Genomic DNA, 27,552 nt, shown 5'->3' with positions numbered 1-27,552 from the left:
TATTAATGAACTTGCAATTGATATATGATTAGCAATGGATAGTCATGGTCTTCCTAAGATAAAAGAATATTCCCTAAGGAAATATTTGTGTTATAACACCATGGAATAAATAGGGTATTCAAATAGTACATAGAATTACCATGTCTTCCAAAATTGCTTCAATTTTGTTGGTAGATGGATTAACTAGTTGTTATACTATGGGGGTTTTCCAAAGACTTAAAAGTCCTTGGGCTTCCATCGTTTCTTATATCATCACATTAATAACAGCTCCAAGGCCGATCAATGTGTTTGGAATAAATATATGATTAATTTGTGAATTGACATTTGGGATACCAAGACTTGATTATTTAGTAGCAAGGACCCCTCTCCCCCACCCCCAACATAATATCTACTAATTTTCCCATAACATGCACAATTTTAGGGTCTTCTCAAGCATAGTTCTTGAACCACCTTGGAATAGACATGAACATATTTGATGGATTGAAAAAATGATATGTGAACACACACATTCTTGAGTTCTCTTAAGAAGTCAAACTTGGGTTGGGTAGTAGATTTTCTTAGGTCCAATCTCTCAAGGTAAGGAGGAGCTTATGGTTCTGTTGATGGCCAAAAATGACCAAAATAAAAAATGCGGAGATCACCCAGTTATGGGTCCCAATTAAGTCCTTATCCATTTAGGATGGTGATTTTGACTAGTTCAAATGGGTCTAGTTACCCCCTCACTCTCCCTATTGAATTGTAATATCTCTAATTAACATCAAAAAGAAGAGAGAAATCCGATTTACTCCTTTGCTATGAACTTGCAAGAAATAAATCCTTAAGCTGACACAAGGGCTTAGCTAAGCCACTAATGCAATTGCTCCTACATAAGGAGAATTCCACAGATGCAATAAATTAATCTAGTTCTGAATCTAGATCTAAATGCAGTGAAAAATGTAAAGGAAACTAATCTAACTCAATACTTAGGAGATAGATCCCAAGTACCAAGTGCAAGAATTCAAATAACGTGGGAATTTAACATGTTTTTAATGACGAATATCGAGCTACTAAAGAAGTTCTAACATCTGATATTATAAGTGCAATACATGCTTTGTTTTAGAGATTCAAAAAACTGAATATATGCCATTAAAATGTAGACTCATAGTTCATACAATTCAATGACAATTAAATCGATTTAAGATGGAAAATTTATGAGTAAATAGTTACTCAAAATTTTGTTGTAGTGGAAGAGCACACTCGTAACAATAAATAAACAACATATCTATGTGATCATTGATTTAGACAGCTAATTCAATGAACAAAAAATCTCAGATCTAACATAAGTATAAAACATGGAATAGTTGGCACATATCTTCCATTAAAAAAATAAAATTTGTATTTACAAATAAAGTATTTGAATACAAATTAAACATGAAATCCTTGCTCTATTTGACAATGAATCTCTTCAACAACCTTCTCAAGACTTTGAGCACTTCCATCAAAGAAAAGAGCTACAATAGTGCAAGATATACTCCAAATACATAAATTGGAACTTGAAAAGAAAACCCCCAACACTCAGATATGAGTTTTCCTCTCTACCTACAACAAAATCCCTCCTCACAGAATTTCTAAGAATCATTAATTTACTACCAAGAGGAACCCTTTCTACATTCTCTAAAGATTTATTTATAATTACAAAAGAAATCCCAAAAAGGAGAGCAGTTGAAAGAAATTTAGATCCATCATTTTGGAGTTGAAAATCCTTATTTTTCTTCTTTTTTGTTCCTATTACATTGATCCAATCCCTTGGGTTTAATCTCTTCAACAAACTTCCTTCAAAAAACCAATCAAAATAAAAATTAAAACCAATTAAAATGGAGAAAAGTTCAGATTCCTAAAATTGTGAAAACAAATTAACGAATTCAAAATCCATTTGATAAATTAACAAAATCAAATTCTAGACTCTCATTGCTTCCTTGTGGATATATTCTCTAGCCAAAATTGATAATCAAACGAATTTGCAGCAACAAGCCATTTTTGGGCAAACCAGAAGTCTCCAAAACAAACTCAAGAAATCAATTATTGTTGCAGTTACGTAGCATTTACTTCTATTAATTTTTTGGCATCGTAAATAACCAAATATGGTCATGAAACCACTTCCAGATCCTTCTCCACATAATAATATTTCTAACAAACCATCCTGGACCTCATTTAGCTGAATAAATCCCAGGTTATCAACAATCAAAGTTAATGTTCCAAAAATGAATATTTGCTGGAAATTAACAATGTTAGTTGTTTATTTCCGTTTTAATATTAAAAAAAAAACAATTTTAAAACTTTTTAAATTTTAATAAATTTTAATATATTGCATTATACTAGTTTGCAATAAGATGTAGAATGGAATAGGTGGTTGAGGAGACCCACATGCGTGGAGGTGGGACCTCCTCTTCACCATATCAAACGAAATTCATATGTTTACGACTACTCACAACTTATCCCCTTCGATGCCTCGCACTCTCACGTCATCCCGGGCCTAGTCAGCCCAGGTGGTATAAAAAAACTAAATTGCAATGCCTCCAGGTTGAAGGAATCAGGATGATGTCATATTTTTTAAATATTTTATATAATATATATTATTTATTTATATATTTATAATGTATATTTTTATTATATAGATATATACAACAACTCGATTGTGGTGGTTCGGAGAATGTTTAAATAACAAATAAAAAATAAATTAATAATTAAATAAAATTAAATAATTATAAATTAATTAATTTAATTAACTTAATTTAAAAAATAAATAATTATATTTACATATTTTAAATTAATTAAATTTATAAAATAAAAATAAAATACATTTTTTACATATTTTAAGCTAAGGTGGTTAAATTCAACCAAACTTTGACTAAGCCTAATTTCCAAACTGTAGGTCCAAATAACACGGAATTCGAACCATTGGAAAGATAGAGATGAACTGCACATAATGGAGCGATCAAAATGAAAATCTAAGAAAAATAAAAAATCTCATAAAATTAACAAAATTAAAGCATCAAAGAAGCGATTTGACCAAAATTTACATGGAAGGTCCCCATAATAAGTTTGAAAAACTATGGGGGTGTTGTGGCCATAATAACTTTCGAGCTAGTTATATTGGCTCTCAATATTTTAGGAGATTGAACCAGTTCCAATTCTTCATTTGAAACTTCCTCATTAAGATCCTCTATTTGTACTGGAGTAGTTCCTTTATTAAGAGTCTTCCCTAACCTAAGGTGAATGTCATGACAATTGAGGGAAGAGATAGATTAATTTGGGTAAGTAGCAAGCTCAAAAACTTGCATTGGTTGAACTACCTTACAAATATTCGAGTTAGGAATTAGATGTGTAGGAAGTTGAGGTTAAGGAGGGGATGATGTGGATCACTGCATTGGTGGAGTAGGAAGATGTGGCATAGGTGGTTGATGTAAGGCCTATTGAGAACCTCTAAACAATGGTTCCTCCAACCTTGATTCAAAGATATTTTGGAGGGAGAGTTATATATCGCTGAATAGGTAAACACTATTATAGATAAGAGTACTACATTTAAGGGTTAGGCTAGCATAAATTATAATATTTAAATTGATTTGGAACCATACCTTGAGGTTTAGGTTGCCATGGATGTTTCTGGGAGGCAAATCATGAATTCTCTAGTTCACTAGCCTCCTCATATACGGATTTCAATCCAAGAAATGATGGAAATTTTCTTGTGGAATGATCCTCAATGAATATTTCACAAGCCACAATGTGATCCGACAAGCACTCTTTCAATGGGTGCTTTCTCCTACACTTTGGACAAAATATTTCCAAAGCTAACTCTACTCCATTCTTCTTGTTCATTTGCAAGATATCCTATTGATAACTCAATGAGCTAAGTATATCAGTTTTGAAGCCTTTAACATGTCCCGAATTTTTGTTCTGGTGAATCCATTGCCCATAGTCTTGCTAATTTTTGCCAATAAGTATCTCAGTCCTCTCCTAGTATTTGATGTTCCTTGGGAATATCTTCAACATAAGTCAATAATATCATCATAACATTATTGGGAGACATCTAATATACTCATCATATTTAAGAGTTTAATTTAATAATCACAAATTCTATGTAACAACAAGGCACATAATGTGTGTGGAACCAATTGTCCTTGTATTTATTGTTGTAGATTATAGTTGAATCTTTCAACATAGTCTTCTAGGAATTTTTCTTCATTATGAGTCATTTTGAAGACCTCCTCACTTCATTCCTTGTCATTGCAATAATATTGATCCTTCTCTAGGAATTTTTTATTGATATGTTCCCAAGTCACTTAGGGGATTTTTGAGGTCTAAAATGGGCTTCCTAAGGAAATTATAAAATAATAGTGGAAATAATAAAATAAGATTAGAATACATCATCAAATTTTCGAGGGAAAAAAAAACAAAAAAAAACTAGTTTTTCAACTTATCTCCCTATGGGTTTACTCAAATTTCGAGTGGAAACACTCGTTGGATGCATAATTTGATTCCTCATCCAAGGAGTACACATGTTACATACTTTTGATGGACCCTACTACACGAAAAATGAGAAACACATGAAAAACGTGATTGCAATCACGTTTTTCATGTATTTCTCATTTTTTGTGTAGCAGGGTCCATCAAATGTATGCAACATGGGTACTCCTTGGATGAGGAATTAAAATTTTCATCCAAGGAGTACTCCCGCTCGAAATTTGAGTAAAACTTTAGAGAGATAAGTTGAAAATACGAGTTGAAAAAGTAGTATTATTGTTTTATTAGTAACCATGTCTTTCAAATTAATCACATCAGTATTATTTGGTCTACGTTTTGACTCTAGTCATTTTATAAACAAAAATGGTTATTAAAAACATTATCTCATATAAAATTATTAATAAATAGTTTAATATTGTTAATAAGTAATTAATAATTTCTTATATGATTATTATAATAAAAAATATTAATATTAATAAATAATTCTATTTCTATTAATCTATTTTATTTTTCTATTTATGAAATAGAAATAGTGTTATTTATATGATTTTGAATTTTTTGATTTAAAAAATAAATAAAATAAAAATAAAAATTGATTTTTTGTGATTTTGAAGTAAAAAAATTGGTCATATATATTAATTTAGTAGTATTAATAAATAATTTCATATATGCTATTATATACAGCTTGAGTGGGCCTAATTGTTAAGAGCATGTGTTTCCTCCTAAGAGGTCACAAGTTCAAAACCAGAGGGGGGTAAAGTATGTATGCCTTCATAGAGTTAGCAGTCAAATCGTTGCGCGAAGGTGGGTCCCTTGTCCCATAAACAAGGGGGTCTCATACACCAATTTGGTGTCTGGCTTGGCTTTGACCTTAAAAATGGATATTATTATTATTTTTTTTATAATAATTAATTTATATATAATAACTTTAATATTATTAATAAATAATTAAATATCTATTAATGACTACTTTATAATAACTATTTTTTTGAATTGAAATTAAAATTAAAAATACATTAATTAAAAAAACTAATTTCTTAACGGCTAATTCTGGACTCAGATGCATCCTTGCAATTATTCATTAGGATCTATATATCTTTCCACCTTTGTCGTGAGGATGAACCACATTAGCTAGTTTGAAACGTCGACCAAATAATACTGATGTCATTAATCTGAAAGACATGCTTACTACATTATGGATCACAAAAGCCTAATATCTGACATTTTTTAATCTTTTTGCTTTTTTATTCCAAAAATGGTGAATCGTCCCCCATGGTTGACATCGTCATCTTGAATCCTATTGGTTCTTATAAAGCTTATTTTGGTTGTACATTTTTCTTAGGAGGCCCATTTTAGACCTCAAAAATCCTCTAATGGTTGATGTTATCTCTGTTGGCATTATGACACAGGTTTGGCGCTATGACACAGGTGTTGTCCTTGATGGCAACTCACTCAAATGACAGATCACAGTTCAAGCTCTCAGAATGAAGGAAAAAGAGATATACACATGTTCCTCTTAACCAAGTCGCGTATACACGCGGGATCGCAGATCAAAAGGCGCGTATACGTATGCACGCACTTTCATGCAAGGAAAAGTGCGTACATGTGGGAAAACTTATTTTTTGGTCCATGGTATTTAGTCCTTGGTATTTGGACCTATGGTTTTGGACCATGGTATCTCATCTGAAGTGTTAAACCTAGGTATTGGGTCCATTTTATTGATTCTCTATGGTTTTGGACCATGGTATTGAGTAAGGCCTAAGACTATAAAAGGGGAAGGAGATCATTAGGCAAAGGCATTCACTCAAGTATTGAATATCTTATGAAGAGCAAGATCTAGAATTGGGTTATGGTGCATAGCTGGATCTGAACCAAGGAGGAACCTAAGCGCTAGAAGAAGGATAAGTTCTATTGATGGGTCAAGATCTTAAGGCTTGAATAGTAGTATCTTTGTGTGATTTTGATCTGTTATATTTGGCGCATGACTTGATCTATAAATCTGATAATCTGGGTATAACTGATGTCTGAATAAATGAAAAGGGTAGATTATCTTTTATAGATCTGTACGCAGGTTCGACATAGCAGAGGTGCATATACACGCTGGTTTAGCAAGTCAAAATAGCGTATATTCTGGTTGGGCTTGATACATAAGCGTATGCATGCATGTTCTACATATTGAAGTAACGTACGTCTCATGGAATATGTTTTAGCTACTTCTGCTTATTGCTGCAGTGTTCTGGATTCAGGATTGGTTACTGTTAATGTATTATGGGTACAACATTTAGAGAAGTGATTATTTGATTCAGTTTTTTTTGGTGCAAAGGAAATTGGTTGATGCAGATACATTTGATGTTTGATTGATGTATTGATGGATCGAGTCTGAAAATTTATGAAACGTGGTCCCTGGAAGAAAAGAGAATATTGTAGCCTTCTGTATGTCAGCACCTATGTACTAGTACATCAACTAGTACAAGAGCTAAGGGGGTTGTAGCTCCCTTCCAGGAGAAGCTGGAGAATGAGAGAAGGTTGTGGCCTTCTGCAGGTAGAAGCCTGTGTACTGGTATAAGACTACACCAGTACAAAAATATTGTAAAAAGAAGTTTCAAGAAGATAAAGACGAATTGTAGCAGGTGGTTTTCACCCACATTGGGTTTCCACCTTATATCTTGTGTTCATGTGTGTGATGATCTGTTCTGTTTTACTGCACCTGTTTACCGTTCTTAAGGTTAATGAAGTTCTAATGCACTGATTAAGGATCAACATTTAATGAATCATAAGTTTACTGATATACACTGGTTACTTTAGACACAGTTGCATATATACACAGTTTCCCATAACTGAAGTAGCGTATACAAATCTGATTGTGAAATGAAAATTAATTGATTTGATAATACTGATTCACCCCCCCTCTCAGTATTATTTCCAACAATTGGTATCAGAGCAGGTCCTTCAGAAGAAGCTTGATCGCTTGAAGGAAGATCTATCATCATGAGCAACTACGAAAAAGAGGCATCTATCAGGTCACCGATCTTTGATGAGAGAAACTTCATCTATTGGAAGGTAAGAATCACAGCCTATCTTCAATCTCTTGGTACAGAAGTTTGGGATATCGTGGAAGCAAGATACACATTTCCATCAGAAACTCCTACAGATACGCCTGGTAAGAATCAGTATGAAACAAATGCAAAGGCTGTCAATAATCTATTAGGGAGTTTATCTCAATCAGAATTCGTCAAGATTATGCAGCTCAAAACCGTGAAAGAAATATGGGACAAGATCGTTCTAAGCTATGAAGGAGATGATTAGGTAAAACGTGAAAAACTACAATCTCTCAGAATTCAATATGAAAATCTCAGAATGCACAATGATGAAAGTGTGGCTAATTATTTCTTACGTATAGATGAGAATGTTAATCGTATGAAAACTTGGGTGAAGAGATAAAATAAGTTACTTTGGTTGAAAATGTTGTAAGATCTTTGTCTTCTAAGTTTGAATCAAAATTTTCTGCCATAGAAGAAAAGCAGAATCTATAGAGCATTACCATGTCACAGCTGCACAGAATCCTAACTACTTTCGAAATCAGAAAAGGGGGACCATCAGATAGGAGATAAGTCTCATTCAAAGCTTCGGGAAAAGGAGATTACAATGAGTCAGGACATATGTCAGAAGGAGAGGAAGAATCAAACTTTGTCAAGAACCTTCAACAGGGTTCTGGAAGATTCAGAGGTAAGCTACCTTTCAAATGCTTTGCTTGTGGAAGAGTCGGTCACTATGCAACCAAGTGTCCTCATAAAGATAAGCATGACAAAGGTAAGGAACCAGTTAGATGGAACAGAAAACATAATGTAAGTAAGAAGAGCTATTATACTCATGAAGACAGTGATGTATTTTCAATTAGTGATGAAGATGAACAATGTAATGATTATAGACTTTTAATGGCCTTTGAAAATGATGATTTCTTGGATGCTATAGATGAAGATGATCTCTATGAAGAAATTTCTAAACTTAAAATCTGTTTAGAAGAAAAGAGTATGATCATAGATACTTTGACATTCCAACTTGCTGAAAGGGAAAAACCCAATGAAAAGTTAGAATGTGAAATTGTGGGACTTAGAAAAGATATTGGGAAAAAAAAAGCTCTTAATCTTAGATTTGCTAAAGGATCTAAAACTTTAGATGAGATTATCAAAGTGCAACGTTCTCCTCTAATCAAGATAGGTCTTGAATATTATGAATAAGCATCTCAAGCACAGAAGCCATCCACCTCCAAAAGTTATCTTGATGCAGCAAGGAGAAGTGAACAGGTTGGCAATCGACAGCAAAGGCATAAAGCAGATCACCAGTTAAATCAGGGTCAATCTACTTCAAGGATGAACAGAAGCCACAACCAACTACAGGTAAATCATTCTCAATTTTCCTCAAGAATGAATGTCTATGGAAACTACAATCACCTGGATGGTAGGTTTGATAATTGTAGGAATTTATTCAATGGCCAATGTTTCTCTTGCCATAACTTTGGACACAAAGCAACTCAATGTGTTGCCTGCAAGACCATCATGACTAGAGAAGCACGAAATCAAAGGAGTGTGACTGGGATCATGAAAAGTACCTACAATAACTTTTCTGCTCTTGAAAATGAAATAGAATGTTCTATTTGTAACAACTTCGGTCATGAAGATTTTGAATGCAGGAGTAGGTTTTGGCAAACAACTCAGAAGGAGCAAGCTTCATTGAGTCCCAAAATATGGAGAAAGAAAGAACCGCAACCAGAAAGATGTGGTATAGCCTTATCTGCGGAAGGACAGGAAAATTAGTGGTACATTGATAGTGGATGCTCGAAACATATGACAGGTGATAAAGAAAAACTTCAGTCATATAGTGCCTTAGAAAAGGAAAGGAAGGTCTCATTTGGAAATGACACCCCTGCACTCATAAAAGGTAAAGGTTCTGTTCTTTTGAAAGAAAATGTCAAAGCTAGAAATGTTATGTATGTTGATGGCTTAAAGCATAATCTATTGAGTGTCAGTCAAATGTGTGATCAAGGAAATGAGGTAATATTTCGATCAAATGGATGTATTGTTCGTGAGCTTGATATAGGAGAAACAGTGATCAAAGACATAAGAACTCCAAATAATTTATACATACTCAAGGGAGGACAACAAAAATGCTATCTAAGCAAGAATGATGAACACTGGCTATGGCAAAGAAGTTTGGGGTATCTAAGCTTCTCTCAGATAAGGAAAACATGCAAATATCAGGCGGTTCATGATCCCCCTGACATCAGAATTCTAGACAATACAATATGCAAATCATGTCAGTTTGGTAAGAAAACCAGAACTAATTTCCCTGAGAAAGAAGGATCAGCTAGTAAGCCACTTGAACTTGTCCATACTAATTTATGCGGTCCATCCAGGAAAAAGTCACCTCGAGGAGAAGAATACTTCATATTTTTCATTGACGACTTTTCCAAGATATGTTGGATAGGACTTCTGAAGCATAAAGACGAAGCTTTCGAAAAGTTCAAAGCATTCAAAGCCTTGGTTGAAAATGAATTAGATTGCAGAATCAAATGCCTCAAGTCTGATCGAGGAGGGGAATTTACCTCAGATGAATTTTTCAATTTTTGTGAAGAACATGGAATAAGAAGGGAATTCTCTACTGCAAGGACTCCTCAACAAAATGGAGTAGTGGAAAGAATGAACATAACGGTTCAACAAATGGCTCGTGCTATGCTTGATGAATCTGGAACTCCCGCAACCTTCTAGGGTGAAGCTGCATTTGCTGTTATTACTATTCTCAACAAAACAAACGTCCGGGTGAACAACACTCAAACTCCTCATGAACTTTGGTATGGTAAAACTCCAACGGTAAAATATTTCAAAATTTTTGGAAGCAAATGTTACATCAAAAGGACTGATGAAAACCTCAGTAAGTTTGAACCTAGAGTAGATGAAGGCATTCTCCTTGGTTACCCTTCTCGAAGTAAAGGATATAAGTGTTACAATAAAAGACTTGGAAAAATTGTTGAAAGTATTGATGTGGTGGTTGATGAAGCAGGAAACAATCCAAGGCAGGTAAAATCTGAAGAATTCGAAGATGATGAGGACTATCCTTCAACATCAAATCAGACTAATGATGAAGAAGAAACCTATGAGGAACCAAAAGAACATATACTGGTCGACTCCATCCAGGTGCGTCCAGATGAATCATCCAGAAGCTCAAATTTTGGGGTAGAAAGAGGGAGTTGTTCAAACAAGAAGAACTATTTCAGAAGCTTCAAGCTATCTAGCATTGCTCTCCTCCACTGAACCACGAAATGTAAGTGAAGCATGAAAAGATGAATGCTGGGTCAAGGCCATGAATGAAGAAATTGAGCAAATTGAAAAGAATAACACTTGGGAGTTGGTTCCTAGACCAAATGATAAGAATGTCATAGGGACAAAATGGATATTCAAAAACAAGCTGAATGAGAATGGAGATGTTATTAGAAACAAGGCCAGACTTGTTTGTAAAGGGTATGCTCAATAAGAAGGTATAGACTTTGAAGAAACTTTTGCACCAGTTGCTAGACTTGATGCCATAAGAATGTTCCTTGCTCTTTCTAGCTTTCAGGAGTTCAAAGTATATCAAATGGATGTGAAATCTGCTTTTCTAAATGGAGACTTAGAAGAAGAAGTGTACATTGAGCAACCAGATGGATTCATCCTTGGAAATGATCCAAAACTTGTATGCAGACTCAAAAAGGCTCTCTATGGCCTTAAACAGGCTCCAAGGGCTTGGTATTTTCGGTTGGACAAATATCTCCATCAACAAGGTTTTTCAAAGGGATCAACAGATAGCAATCTATATATAAAAATTGACAATGATAAATTGCTAATACTTGTTGTGTATGTTGATGATATCATCTTTGGTAGCAATGAAGAAACCATGAGTCAAAACTTTGCTTTGGTGATGCAGAAAGAATTTGAAATGTCCTTACTTGGTGAGCTCACATATTTTCTTGGTTTACAAGTCCAACAAAACAAAGACGGTATTTTTCTATCACAAACCAAGTACCTCAAGCAGATCTTGAAGAAATATGGGATGGAGGATTTGAAACACGTATGTACCCCTATGGTAACAGGATGTAGCCTTAGCGCAAATGATGAATCAACAGCAGTGCATCAACCAACCTATAGATCAATGATTGGTAGTCTACTCTATTTGATAGGTACACGACTAGACATCATGCATGCAGTGGGAATAGTTGGAAGATTCCAAGCAAATCCAAAGGAAGCACACCTTCAGGCAGTTAAGAGGATTTTCAAATATCTTCAAGGAACACAAAACTATGGCTTATGGTATCCTAGAGATACAAATCTCACACTTCATGTATATACAGATGCAGATTGGGCAGGAAGTGTGGATGACAGAAAAAGCACTAGTGGTGGTGCGTTCTTTATGGGTTCTAGATTAGTATCTTGGTTTAGCAAGAAATAAAGTTCAATTGATTATCTACAGTTGAAGCAAAATATGTGGCTGCTACATCTTGTTGCACACAACTCCTTTGGATGATGCAAACATTGCAAGACATTCAAATCACTTGTACTCCACCTATCTCCATTTTTTGTGATAATACAAGCGCAATCAGTATTTCAAAGAATCTAGTCATGCATTTGAAGACCAAGCACATACCTATCAAATATCATTTTCTTCGGGAGAAAGTGCTTGAACAAAAGGTCAAATTGGAGTATGTTCCCTCCAAGGAGCAGGTTGCTAATATATTCACCAAACCTCTGCCCAGGGAGACATTTGAATACCTTAGACAGAAGATGGGAGTAGTTGATGCATCATATTGCTGTTGAAATTATCTGTTTCAGAGAACAATGGTTGTAGGTGAGTTTCATGAAGTGTATCCGTGTACATACGCAAGGGTTTGTGGACATAGTCGCGTATATTATGGTTTGAAGACAAACAGTGGGGCTAGACTCAGGATGAAAAGAGTCTGATATGGGTCTGACATAGACCATCTGGCATAGGTTTAGGGGGAGCATATAATTCTAATAATGCATTGTTGGCATTATCTTAGAAGATCTTGGTTCAATTTCACAGCTATTTTTGTTTCAAGTGGAATAGGTGTAGAGGGAGATTATGGTTGTCGGTCTGAATGATGATTGACAAATACTGCAGATGTTAGTTGTTGATGACTATCATATTCTTGTCTGAGATATTTAGTCTCTATGTCATGTATTTATTTTATTATCAAGGTCATGTAACGACCTATGTTGCTTTCCCCACTATGCCTGGGATGGATGATGTAATGTTCTTGTTTTATCATGTGTAAACTTTTGGTGGATCCCCACTTGGTTGGGTGGATGAGTCAATATTGGTATATCCCCACTTGGTTGGGTGGATGAGTCAATATTGGTATATCCCTACTTGGTTGGGAGATGGACTCAGCACAGCAGAGCAAAGCTTTCAACACGTACTTAGGGGGAGCATCACCCTTTGCCCTTGATGACAAAGGGGGAGAATGACTTTGAGTGACTTGGGGTTGCCATCAAGTCCAAAGGGGGAGATTGTTGGCATTATGACACAGGTTTGTCGCTGTGACACAGGTGTTGTCCTTGATGGCAACTCACTCAAATGACAGATCACAATTCAGGCTCTTAGAATGAAGGAAAAATAGATATACGCATGTTCCTCTTAACCAAGTCACATATACATGCGGGATCACAAATCAAAAGGCGTGTATACGTATGCACGCACTTTCATGCAAGGAAAAGCGCATACATGTGGGAAAAATTATTTTTTGGTCCATGGTATTTAGTCCTTGGTATTTGGACCTATGGTTTTGGACCATGGTATCTCGTCTGAAGTGTTAAACCCAGGTATTGGGTCCATGGTATTGATTCTCTATGGTTTTGGACCATGGTATTGAGTAAGGCCTAAGACTATAAAAGGGAAGGAGATCATTAGGCAAAGGCATTCACTCAAGTATTGAATATCTTATGAAGAGAAAGATCTAGAATTGGGTTATGGTGCATAGCTAGATCTAAACCAAGGAGGAACTTGAGCGCTAGAAGAAGGATAAGTTCTATTGATGGGTCAAGATCTTAAGGCTTGAATAGTAGTATCTTTGTGTGATTTTGATCTGTTATATTTGGCGCATGATTTGATCTATAAATCTGATAATCTGGGTATAACTGATGTCTGAATAAATGAAAAGGGTAAATTATCTTTTATAGATCTGTATGCAGGTTCGGCACAGCAGAGGCGCGTATACATGCTGGTTCAACAAGTCAAAACAGCGTATATGCTGGTTGGCCTTAATACATAAGCGTATGCACGCAGGTTCTACATATTGAAGTAGCGTACGTCTCATGGAATATGTTTTAGCTACTTCTGCTTATTACTGCAGTGTTCTGGATTCAGGATTGGTTTCTGGTTACTGTTAATGTATTCTGGGTACAACATTCTGAGAAGTGACTATTTGATTCAGTTTTGTTTGGTGCAAAGGAAATTGGTTGATTCAGATACATTTGATGTTTGATTGATGTATTGATGGGTCCAGTCAGAAAATTTATGAAACGTGGTCCCTAGAAGAAAATAGAAGGTTGTAGACTTCTGTAGGTCAGCACCTACGTAGTAGTACATAAGCTAGTACAAGAGCTAAGGGGCTTGTAACTCCCTTCCAGGAGAAGCTGGAGAACGAGAGAAGGTTGTGGCCTTCTGCAGGTAGAAGCCTGCGTACTGGTATAAGACTGCACCAATATAGAAATATTGTAAAAAGAAGTTTCTTATTAAAAGAAGATATAGACAAATTGCAGCAGGTGGTTTTCACCCACATTGGGTTTCCACCTTATATCTTGTGTTCATGTGTGTGATGATCTATTTTTTTTTGCTGCACCTGTTTACTGTTCTTAAGGTTAATGAAGTTCTGATGCACTGATTAAAGATCAACATTTAATGAATCATAAGTTTATTGATATACGCTGGTTGCTTTAGACACAGTTGCGTATATACGCAGTTTCCCATAACTGAAGTAGCATATACAAATCTAATTGTGAAATGAAAATTAATTGATTTGATAATTCTGATTCACCCCCCCTCTCAGTATTATTTCCAACAATCTCTTTATAGGCCCATGAACAAATGTAATGCAAATTTTTTTAGTGTGTTAGGAGAGAATTATAATTTTTAAGCATCTAATGCATAATCATAACTTCTACAATGAACATCAAAATCGAAAAGGAAGGTGTGCAAATATTCTTTGGTTAAGCCATGAAAGTTGGGAAAGGATAAATTCAAAATGTTCTTCATTTTAGTTTCCTCATATAACTCTTCAATGGGGAATCCAAGGTGTATGTATCTTCTTTAATAGGTATTTCATGTGCCATCTTCTCATGAAAAATGACCTTGCCCTCTGAAGTTTCCCTAGAAGAGTTAGGAAAGAACAATTCTCTAGAATGAAGCTACTCTTTTGGGTGGCCTTTAAGGAACAAGACCTTTATTGAGTCAGGGGATGAGGCTAGCATGACCTCGGGCTTTGAAGTAACGGACTTAGGCTTCCTTTTGGAAAGAGGGATAGCTCTAGAATTTAAGAGTTGAGGCTAAGTTATCCCTTTCTCCTCTTGTGATTGTCCTGCACTGTTACTCTTGTGGGGATTTTTAGGGAGCTAACAAATCTACCTTGTTGATCTCTAATCATGTGCATGGTAAATTAAAGAGACATAAATTTTAAAACAAATTGTAGTAAATAAAAACTTGAATAAAACATATCACACCAAGCTTCTTAAGATAAATATACTAACAAAATGAAATTAGGCAAAAAAACTATTGTATTAATGATAGTTCCCTGGAAACAACACCAATAATGATGGATAATTCAATTATGACCTAATTACTTAGCAGATAACTAACAATCTATACATTTAATTGTTAGTCTAGTATTTTTATGGAGCTTGCAGGTTATTGTGCACCATGTATGCTAATATAATATATTATGTGTCAATGAGTCAATGAGGTTGTAGTACTAATTAAATATGATAGAATTGGGTGTTAATATTCTTAACAAGTCACCAAATCACACTTTGTAGGAATTGAAAGGTTCACACTTATAGGGATTCGTAATATCAAACTTTGTTTATTTTTCAGTAGCCCTATAACTGATATTTTTTCTTATGATTTTCTTAGATAAATATTTTTTTCCATTTATCATAAAACAATTATACATATAACTTCAATAGTCCCAAACAAAAGGCTAAAGGATCATAAAGAGAACCACATAAGAACACAAGAGTTTACCTTGGGAAAAATCACATGGGGGAATACCCAACAATATTTCCTTTTAGAATTAAGTCAACAAGAGTGATGCAAGAGCATTCAGCTCAACATCATTATTGTATTCTAGTAGACATAGGGGGTCTTGTGTTACAAGGAAGTCAGTTTCCTAAGTATTGAATTAATGTAATTATTTAATGTTTTGAGTGATTTTAATGAGAGAAGCTAGAATAGGATTTAATTGAATATAGTGAGGCATATTTGTAAATATTCTCGAATGTAGGAGAATATGAGAGATTTAGGATAGTTGAGAGAACTGAGGGATTTGAGAATTGATTGTAAAATCCAGATTAGGAATTAGTTCATGATTTTGTGGATTTGAGAGAATCCTTAGGGATGAGAAAGAGATTTTAGGATTCTGTTGAGAAGATTATGGATCTAAACCAGGAATTGGTTTTAGAATGCCTTTTTGTATAAATGTAAGCCTAAAAGGCATAGATAGGGAGGTTATACAGAGACAGGGAGATAGAGAGAGTTAGACATTTAGCTAGTGTCTGTAAGCCTACAGGCAGATAATGAATAGAGGCCATTAAATTAGAATATTAGGCCAAGGAGAGATCGAGAGTCTCATTATGTAATTGTTTGTTGATATATATATGAACAGAGATTTGAATTCCAATTTGTATAAGTGTGTTAGCAAATATTGAATGATGGATGAATGAATTAGCATATTCTGTGTAACAGAGAGTTGCAAGCGAAGTTCGATGATTACACAGAGAGGGACATGATGAGGAGGATCATAATGGATCGTTGAATCTATTAGAAAGATCAAAGCCAAAGCTTAGGAGGAACTGTGCAGTGAAACAGGCAAGGGATAAAAACGTTGAATAAAACCAGAACCACAGAAATGCTGAAGAAATAGCGTAAAATCATAATCATAGAGAAGAGCGGAGAAGTGAAGAGGTGATGTACAACAACCGTTGGATTTAACAGATCAATGGATCAGATCCAATCGTAGAGGAGACAGAGGAATATCGCATCAACAGAAATCATTCAAGTGTTGTCGGATGGACGAAGAAAATAAGCGATTGCGATCATGCGATTAATCATCAACCATCGAATCGCGAGCCTGATCGATGGTTGAGATATAATCACATATCGCAAAGGTTAGGAGTTGAAGGACGGTGCAATAGCCAATAGTCGATAGTGATAAGTGCTGATTGAAGGTCGGGGCGATCAGAGGTCGGGCATTTTAGAGATTGGAGCAACAATGTGGAAAGACTTGGTATTAACGGACCCGATGATAAATATGAATGCAGGTGTATCGATTTTGAGATCCGGCCCAAGGGTTCGTAGCAGGGTTTTCCTTTGTTTCCTGTGTATTTCCTTTGTATTCCGTTAAATTGTTGTGCCCCGAGTTTTAATGCAAAAGCGTTATTTAAACGCGTCCGATAGTCGCATATCGGAGATGGAAGGGGCGATAAGAACTATATGTGGTGTGAGCACGGAGGACTACGATGAGCAATTGTGATAAAGGAAAGTCTTGGGAATTGTGCAAAGGCTTATGAAAGGCGGAAAAGGCATGATTTATGTGGTTTTATGTGATATCTATTATAAAGGGTTTATAATAGTATTAAAGCACCGACAACGATTTGTGGGTTAAGCCTATGTATGACCCAAAGTTTAATAATGGTTTAGAGGGTTGGCTTATATATGTGGGCCTCAGGATTAACGAGGGTTAATGCAAAGGATGGATCAAGGGACAAACTATGGTTAGTTTGTTTGATAAATCATTTCACCAAGTATTAATAAAAGGGGCCTTAACCCATTGTTCATTTATAATGAATATTTGAATAGAAGGTCAGATAAATTCCTGGGAAAAAATGGTTTATGCATACTGTGGGTAAAGCAGGGGTAACCCTGCATCATTTGGTATCAAAGCTGAACAAAGAAATTATGTGTGAAAGTTTCTTTGAAATAATTTAGAACAGAGACATGTGGAAAGATGTGTATGCAGGCAAGGGAGATCATATTCTAATATGACAGTTAAGTGACCAGGGTAAGCTGAGAGATTGGTAAGAGGAATACTAGTCATGATATTCCTGCATTTTGATAGAATGTTTAGATTTTGAGAAAAGTAGAGAAACTGATTTATGCCAATGAATCTGTATAGTTGGAATTGTGAAATGTTTGAAATTGAAATTGGAGAAGAACAATTAATTTCTTAGATGCAGGGGAGTAAGAATTAAGGAGAGATTGCAGGAACATAAAAATCCACATCAATGTTTTGAAGAATGGAGATTCACTCGAATGTGAAAAATGAATGGAGTCTGCTTGTGAAATCATGCATGTATTGTTTTATTTAACTCTGATTTGGGTTTTGCTGGATAAAGAAATAGATTGAATATTGATAGTTGCAGCTAATGAAGTATCTCAACAAAAGAAGATCAAGCCCTAAGAAGTAGTAATGAAGGAAACTGTTAAGGATTTCTGAGTGGGAAAAAAACTCAGCAAAGGAGAAATTATTGTTGATAGCTAAGCTTTGCCAAGATAAAGCCGGAAGATTGGAAGAAAGAATCAGACTATAAATTTGATTGACAGTGGCTGAATATTGAGAATTTGTGCATTGGAACCATGAAGATCTGCTGAAACAAATTTGCAGAAATGGTGAGATTCTGAAGGTAGGTGAAGGTATGCAAATTTGTCTAATGATTAGAATATATTGAATGAATGATATTTAGAGCGGGATTACAATAGTTAAATTGTAAGAAGGACTTTGTAAAGTAACAAAGTTTGAAGATACAACTGAAGGCTAGTGGAAAGAATAGTCCATTCAAAAGTGCAGGCGAATGGGAGGACAAGATCAGACGGAGATCTGAAGCGTGAGGTGATATGTTCTTATTTTAATTTGAATTGAAGATTGGAGAGTTGTGATCTTTATATTGATGCATAGGTAGCAATAGAGGAAGGTGAGAAGATTGCAGCAACCTAGAGCAAGGAGTGCTCAATTGGTTCCAAAGGAAAGAACCAGAGAAATGTCAACAGACTGAGCTCAGAGGAGAGAAGCTTAGTGAGGCATATGTAGCAAGAAGGAGACTTGTTACTGTAGGGGTATAGTTGCAACTCCCAAAGGCAATTCCACAAAGAATTTGGGTAGAGTTGCTAAGAGATAAAGGAAGCTAGTAAGAGTTTCAAAGTGAAAGCATAAATGTGGCAGAACCTTGAGGAATTCCAATAGGTATTGGATAAAGAGGACAGTTGTGTTCTTGGAAAGTACAGATGAGTTGAAGCCTAGAAGGAGCAAAGAGAAATGCTCAAAGGAGGTTCCAGAGATAGAGAACCAATTGCTTGCCAAAAGACCAAGTATAGAGGAGAGCTTGGTGAGGTAAGTGGCAGTAGGGCAGACTTACTGTTGTAGAGGCTTTAGTGCAACTCATAGTGAGTGAGTGAAAGGAACTCATAGAGATGGAGAGGATGATGACTAGTGACATTCATAATTGAGGTTCTGAAAAAAAAACCACAGCCAAGGACATAAGAAAAGAGATGCCAAGGCAAATGGCATACAGAGACAGTTAAGTAAAGAAGAATATGAGAGGGAGAAGGCTGAGATAGCAGTTTAGCTTGAAGTATTAATGGAAATGTTGCAGAGAAATGAGATGGACCATAAATATGGTTATGTCATGAGAAAGAAAGTGAAGTGGCAGAGGCTACAAGAGAAGAGGGAACAACAGGTGAATATGTAGATAATAAAGGAGCTAAGGGAACTTGAACAGATTATAGATGTCAAATTGAAGACAGGGAAGCTCGAAAGAGTTGAGCTACAACAAAAGGGAGATGTTGAAGAAGATGTTGAAGTTTTGATATGTGAACCAGAACTTGGACCATTACTTTTTGAAAGTGATGAAGAGACAGAGGAGTTGAATCATATGAATGATCCAAGGAAACCATAAGACTTGATGGTTGAAGCATCAAATGAGACCAAAGGTCTTGTATTTATAAAATTAATGATTTGTGTATGATTGCAGGTTTGGAAGTAGATAGGCAGTCTTTTAACGCTGTCAAAAACATGAAAGAAAACCTTCCAGAAGATGAAAGTTTTGAAGTATAATATGACAAGGAGACTGGAAAAGAATCAGTTCACTACAGTGGACAAGTGCTGAAAGACATCATTGAAACAGATGATAAGAATGAGAGACTAGTTGACAGTCTCAAGATTTCTTTGAGTTTGAATCAGCATACTAATATGCTGACAGAATAAGAGAGATCACAGCAGCATACTGAAGTGTTGCCAAAGAAATAAGAGGTACAGAGACCTTATATTTTTTATTATGATGATTGTTTTATAATTGAATATTTTGTTACAGAAACTGGAACATATTTGGCACAGGTGGACAGCCAAATGAAATAAGAAGAGGAAGAACATCTACTGAAGGATGTTAATAAAGATTTAGCAGAGGAAGAAGGACCATGTGATGATGGGTCAATAGCAAATGAAGAAATGGGAGATTGTGTAAAACTTCCAAAGTTTACTCCAAGTAAAATCATTGAGTTATATAGGGAATTATACTTTCAAAGGAGGAAGTTAGAAGAGCTGAGGATAAATGTTCAGGATAAATTGCTAAAGAAGGATGACAAAGAATTTGTCATAAATAATAATCAAGAAAAGGTTGACAGGTGTAGAAAACAGAAGTAGGAAGTTGTTCTGAAAGACAATATAGAAGCAACAGAAAAGGTGCAAAATAACAGTAGAGAAGAAGGTAAGGATGAAATGGAGGTGATCAGGACAAGTGAAGAACAAGAAAAAGGAGAGCTCATTAATCAAGAGATGAAAGCAATCAACAAACTGAGGATATACTCCACAGAGAAATTGAATTGATAATAAGGTTAATGATGAAAGTGTCTCAGAAGAAGACAACAACAAGAAAAGAGAGGAGTAACAACAAGAGGAAGACAACAATAGACTATGAATGTAGGGCAAGTGGAGCATTGCAGCATAAGGTATGGAGACCTGGAGAACAACAACAGAAAACAATAGTAATAGAACAATGAAAAAGTAAAGACAGGTTACAAAATAAAGTCTGGGATCTAGGAGGAATCAATTATCTAGACTTATGACCAGGAGGTCATAAATTTTCTTACTTGGAGAGTCTGATGCAGGAGCATTCAGCTCAACATCATTATTGTATTCTAGTAGACATAGGCAGTCTTGTGTTTCAAGGATGTTGGTTTCCTAAGTATTGAATTAATGTAATTATTTAATGTTTTGAGTGATTTTAATGAGAGAAGCTAGAATATGATTTAATTGAATATAGTGAGGCATACTTGTGAATATTCTCGAATGTAGGAGAATATGAGAGATTTAGGATAGTTGAGAGAACTGAGGGATTTGAGAATTGATTGTAAAATCCAGATTAGGAATTAGTTCATGATTTTGTGGATTTGAGAGAATCCTTAGGGATGAGAAAGGGATTTTAGGATTCCGTTGAGAAGATTATATATCTAAACCAGGAATTGGTTTTAGAATCCCTTTTTGTATAAATGTAAGCCTAAAAGGCATAGATAGGGAGGTTAGACAAAGCTAGAGAGAGAGAGAGTTAGACATTTAGCTAGTGTTTGTAAGCCTACGGGTAGATAATGAAAAAAGGCCATTAAATTAGAAGATCAAGCCAAGGAGAGACAGTGAGTCTCATTATGTAATTGTTTGTTGAGATATATATATGCACAGAGATTCGAATTCCAATTTGTACAAGTGTGTTATCGAATATTGAATGATGGATGAATGAATTAGCATATTTTGTGTAACAGAAAGTTGCAAGCAAAGTTCGATGATTACACAGAGAAGGACATGACCAGGAGGATCATAATCGATTATTGAATCCATTAGAAAGATCAAATCCAAATCTTAGGAGGAAGTGTGCAGTGAAATAGGTAAGGGATCAGAACCTTGAAGAAAACCAGAACCACAGAAATGTTGAAGAAATAGCATAAAATCATAAGCATAGAGAAGAGTGGAGGAGTGAAGAGGTGATGTACAACAACCGTTGGATCTAATAGATCAACGGACCACATCCAATCGCAGAGGAGACAAAGGAATATTGCATCGGTGGAAACCCTTCAAGTGTTGTTGGATGGCTGAAGGGAAAAAGCGATTGCGATCATGCAATTAATTTTCAATCATCAGATCGCGAGCCTGATAGACGGTTGAGATATGATTGCATATCGCAAAGGTTAGGAGTTGAAGGACAGAGCGATAGCGATAAGCACTGATCGGAGGTCAGGGCGATCGGAGGTTGGGCATTTCGAAGATCAGAGCAACAATGTGGAAAGACTTGGTATTAGCGGACCTGACAATAAATATGAATGTGGGTGTATAAATTTTGAGATCCGGCCCAAGGGTTCAAAGCGGGGTTTTCCTTTGTTTCCTGTGTATTTGCTTTGTATTCTGTTAAAGTGTTGTGCCCCAAGTTTTAATGCAAAAGCGTTATTTAAACGCATCCGATAGTCGCATATCAGAGACGGAAGGGGCGATAAGAACTATATGTGGTGTGAGCGCGGAGGATTGCGATGAGCGATTGTGATAAAGGCAAGTCTTGGGAACTGTGCAAAGGCTTATGAAAGGCGAAGAAAGGTATGATTTATTTGATATCTATTATAAAGGGTTTATAATAGTATTAAAGCGCTGACAACGATTTGTGGGTTAAGCCTATGTATGACCCAAAGTTTAATAATGGTTTAGGGGGTTGGCTTATATATGCAGGCCTTAGGATTAATGAGGGTTAATGCAAAGGATGGATCAAGGGACAAACTGTGGTTAGTTTGTTTGATAAATCATTTCACCAAGTATTAATAAAAGGGGCCTTAACCCATTGTTCATTTATAATGAATATTTGACCAGAAGGTCAGATAAATTCCTGGGCAGAAATGGTTTATGCATACTGTGGGTAAAGCAGGGGTAACCCTGTGTCAAAGAGAGACATCATATTCACAGACAAACTAACCAACAAGATGACTAGATTAACAATCCACCAAGAAGCCAAGTCAACCCTCCAAAACAACAACTTGAAAGCTTCTTTAAAGGCTTAGTCAAGGTCTCTTCTTTCCACATAAAAATTCAAACTTCCCCACATAAATGCATCATAGAAAAATCATTCCATATCTGGTCACATGTGAGAGAAAAAATATATTCTTCTTTTTTTGGCCTTCATCTCCTTGTCTTCTTCACTTTAAGGGGGTAGAATATACTTGATATGATCAGATATGAATTTACTTTTGGAGGGAGATTGAATGACCTACTTATAGTCTTCTTGAAGGGTCCAAATAGGTGCTTCTTGGGGAAAAGCCGACTTGACCATAGGAGGGTAGACTTGGTATTCTTGTAGAGCCATAAACCAAAATTTAGAATTCAAAATTTTCTTTTTGAGAAGGTCATGAAGAACATGCCTTATAAATTTTATTTTGAAAATATAATAACAAAATTTTCTATTGAACATGAAGAACATGCTTTAATAAATACATAAATGATGAAAATATACATTATCAAGGCTGACCATAGTTACAAAAATTCAACACTCCCTCTTAACTAGGGAGGTATTAATAATGACTATCAAGATGTTCTCAAGTTGACAAGTCTATACGGAAGGATCAAGAATAAGATAAGCATCATCATCAATATCATAATCATCTGCATCAACATTGTTGACAATGGCAACAAGAAATACTATAAATAGAAATGCTATAAATAGCATTTCAGGTACCAGTGTTGGACATAGCAACAAGGAATGAAAAAATGGAAATGCTAAAAATAACATTGCTATAAATAGTATTTCGGGATAGATTCCAATTTTAGTTAGTCCCTAAACTAAAATTGAGAAGTAAACTTCGAATTTAATCTTAGTAGTTGTTTCTAAAATAATTAATTAATTCATCTTGATTTAATTAGTTGTAGGAAATCAAACATGAAGTCTATGTGAAGACATGCAACATTTTCTCCATTGATTAAGGAAGTTATCCCTTGATTAAAGGAGATCAGGATGAGTTGTACTTTGAGTTGTAATTAGTTAGCTCAGTTAACTGAGTTAAGTCCAGTTAGATTAGTTCAAATAGTTTGTTGAACTAATTGTGAGTTCAGTTAGTTAATGCATGCATGCATGTAACTGCCGCACTTCAGATAACTGAATATTCTCTCATAAATAACTCATGCATGTCAGTTCAGTCAGAGACCCAGTTGAGATCAGAGGAAGGGACAATGTACTATCAGTTGGAGGAATTTTCCTATATAGGAAACTCATCCATGTAGAAGGAATTGTCTCCTTCAATATTGTGCAGTTATTTCAGAGGTCAGTGTTGTGTGTGAGGTGAGAATCACACCGGTTGCAATTGGAAGACCTAGGATAAACTGCGCAAGGAAATAGGAGGCTTGGAGGATTGAAGGAAGGCATATGTGTTGTCTATTTTGCCTATGAGCAGCATTGAGGGATTGTACTTAGAGCTGGATAGCTTGTGAGCTAAAGCTTTGTGTAATCCAGAGATATTTCCACTTGTATGATAATACAAATAGCGAGGCTTTTAGCTGAGGCTTTCCCTAGAGTATTCTTCTGTGTTCATGTGTGATTGATTTCTCATTCTTTGTTATATGTGTTCTATTTGATCTTGCTCAAAATCGATTAAGCTTCTGCAATTTTGTTTGTAGAAGTACATCAAGTATTTTGCTTTAGTATATTACATTATCAGGTGATCTATAGTGGGAAATTCTACATGGTATCAGAGCTAGCTGATCTATAGAGAAATTTATACATGGTATCAGAGCAAAGGTGATAAAAGTGAAGAACAGTATACAAAGAAGGGAGAAGTTGGAAGTTTGAAGTTCCTAATTATAGAAATCGAAGTTCTTATCACATCTCAATTTCACCAATGGCATTCAGCGGTTTGAGACTCGAGTATGCCCTTGATGGCAGCTCGAATTATATAGCCTGGAAGGATCGCATGGAAGTAGTATTAGAGGACAACGGTCTAAAGGACTTCATTGATCAAGAAGTCCCCAAGCCAGCAACGACTAATGCTACAGAATTGGCGGAATGGAAGAAATGTGTGGCTAGAGCGAGGAGAATCCTTTTGGAGGGAGTTCGAGACAACATAGTCACGAGTCTCCATGGGAAGGAGACACCGTTTTCAATGTGGAAAACATTGAAAGATCTATATTAGAACAACAGCGATCAGAGGAAGCTGGCGCTGAAAGACAAGCTTCGGAAAATCAAGTGTGAAAAGAGCGACACGATCTCTACATATCTGAACAAGCTCACCACCTACAGGGATGAGCTTGGAAGTGTAGGGATCACGACAGCCGATGACGACATGGTGATTCTTGCTCTCCACGGTCTTGCTAAGAGCTGGCATAACTACCAAGACTTAGTAAATGGAAGAGAGAAACTACCAGATTGGGAACGACTTTGGTCGGATCCGATGCAGGAGGAGATAAGAAGAAGCACTAGAGATGGTTCTTCATCCAAGGAGGATGAAGAAAATTGCGCCTTAGCGAGTAAGGCAAAGAAAGGAAGGAGAAGGATTCTCATCCCAAATCGAGTTCTTCCTATGGTGGGAAGAAGTTTGACAAATCGAAAGTGTGATGCTTTCATTGTCATGAGGTGGGCCATTTTGCTACAAATTGTCCATTGAAGAAATCCAAGATGGGATCCAAGGAAGGATCTGAAGGTGAGGCATTGGCCTCACAGTTCGAGTTAGATTTCACCCTCTTCGCATGCATGGTTTCATCCATAGTGGGATGTGGTTGATTTCTTGACTGTGGAGCTTCATTCCACATGACCGGCAATGAGAGTTTGTTCAATACCTTCGAGGAGAAAGACCTCCAGATACTCATAGTGATGGGTAATGATGAAAAGTATAGTGTCTCAAGAGTAGGCACAGTTGTTTTTCAGAGGGAGCATGGAGCTCGCATTACCTTGACATATGTGAAGTATGTGCTAGGACTGAAGAAAAACTTGGTATCGATCGCAATGCTGGAAGACAAAGGCTATGATGTAGTCTTCAGTAAGGGAAAGGTTTTCCTTAGACATGTCACCACAAGACAAGTGAAGCAGATCGGTTCACGAGTCAAGAACCTGTATGCTCTTGAGGTTCAAGATGCATGCAAAGCCTTGAGGAGCAAGGCAACTGACGGAGACTTGGTGGTTGAGAGCGAGAATACATTACCTCTCAACATGCAGCACCAGAAAAAGTCTCAGACAATTGTGAAGGAGCCATAATTGGTGAAGCATCTTTAGGAGTTTGTGGAGAAGCCACAACTAGAGAAGCCGAGAGGAGACCAAGTGGAGGCATCCACTCATGTAGAGACCTCTAGTAGGGGGAAAGTTCGAGCCAAGTGGGCAGAGGGATCACATGCATCCATACCTCCAGGTTGAAGGTGGGGCGATGTGGAGTGATAGTCCCAAGAAGGCTAGAATAGGGGCAAGATCATTGAGGTACCCAACCTCTTTGATTAGACCTTGATACAGGAGCCTCGACGAGGAGTAGTAGGACTAGCTGAGTGGGTAGAGGCAGATGCAGATGGAGCGACAGAGAGAGCTATCGTGCAAGAATCCCAAGACAGTGTAGAGCTACCAGGCTGCAACAATGCGAGAGGCACAAGAGTGTTGCATCGATGTAGGATGACACAGAGAGGTGTGCAACGGTGCGAGATGCATGGAGTGTTATAGCAGCTCAGAGGTCACAGAGGGAGCACTTGTTAGTGGCAGAGGAAGCTTCAACATCAAAGGGTGTTTCTAACCCAATAGGGAGGTCAGTTGGGAGATTTTTTTTGTTTCTAAAGTTGCTGGAGCAACAACACTTGGGAGAAGTGTTGCATGCAGAACATTCCAAAGGTTCAGGATCGGGTTCGAGTTGAATGTCTTTCTTGTTGAGAGGGAGTGTTGAAAATGGAAACAAGAAATGCTAAAAATATAAATGCTATAAATAACATTGCTATAAATATAATTTCAAGTACCCGTGTTGGACATAGCAACAAGGAATGAAAAAATGGAAATGCTAAAAATAGCATTGCTATAAATAGTATTTCGGGATAGATTCCAATTTTAGTTAGTCCTTGAACTAAAATTCGAATTTGATCTTAGCAGCGGTTTGTAAAATAATTAATTAATTCATCTTGGGTTAATTAGTTGTAGGAAATCAAACATGAAGTCTATCTGAAGACATGCAACAATTTCTCCATTGATTGAGGAAGTTATCCCTTGATTAAAGGAGATCAGGATGAGTTGTACTTTGAGTTGTAATTAGTTAGCTCAGTTAACTGAGTTAGATCTAGTTAGATTAGTTCAAATAGTTTGTTGAACTAATTGTGAGTTCAATTAGTTAATGCATGCATGCATGTAATTGCTGCACTTCAGATAACTGAATATTCTCTCATAAATACCTCATGCATGTCAGTTCAGTCAAAGACCCAGTTGAGATCAGAGGAAGGGACAGTGTACTATCAGTTGGAGGAATTTTCCTATATAGGAAACTCATCTGTGCAGAAGGAATTATCTCCTTCATGATTATGCAATTATTTCATAGGTCAATGTTGTGTGTGAGGTGATCATCACACAGGTTGCAGCTGGAGGACCCAGGAGAAACTGCGCAAGGAAATAGGAGGCTTGGAGGACTGAAGGAAGGCATATGTGTTGTCTATTCTATCTATGAGCAACATTGAGGGATTGCGCTGAGAGTTGGATAGCGCGTGAGCTAAAGCTTTGTGTAATCCGGAGGTATTTCCACTTGTATGATAATACAGATAGTGAG

The sequence above is a fragment of the Pinus tabuliformis genome, chromosome Q, assembly GCF_031772625.1.
Source record: "Pinus tabuliformis cultivar Carrire ecotype Pingquan chromosome Q, CPIR1, whole genome shotgun sequence".
Classification (NCBI taxonomy): Eukaryota; Viridiplantae; Streptophyta; class Pinopsida; order Pinales; family Pinaceae; genus Pinus; species Pinus tabuliformis.
Note: the sequence above shows the minus strand (reverse complement) of the source record.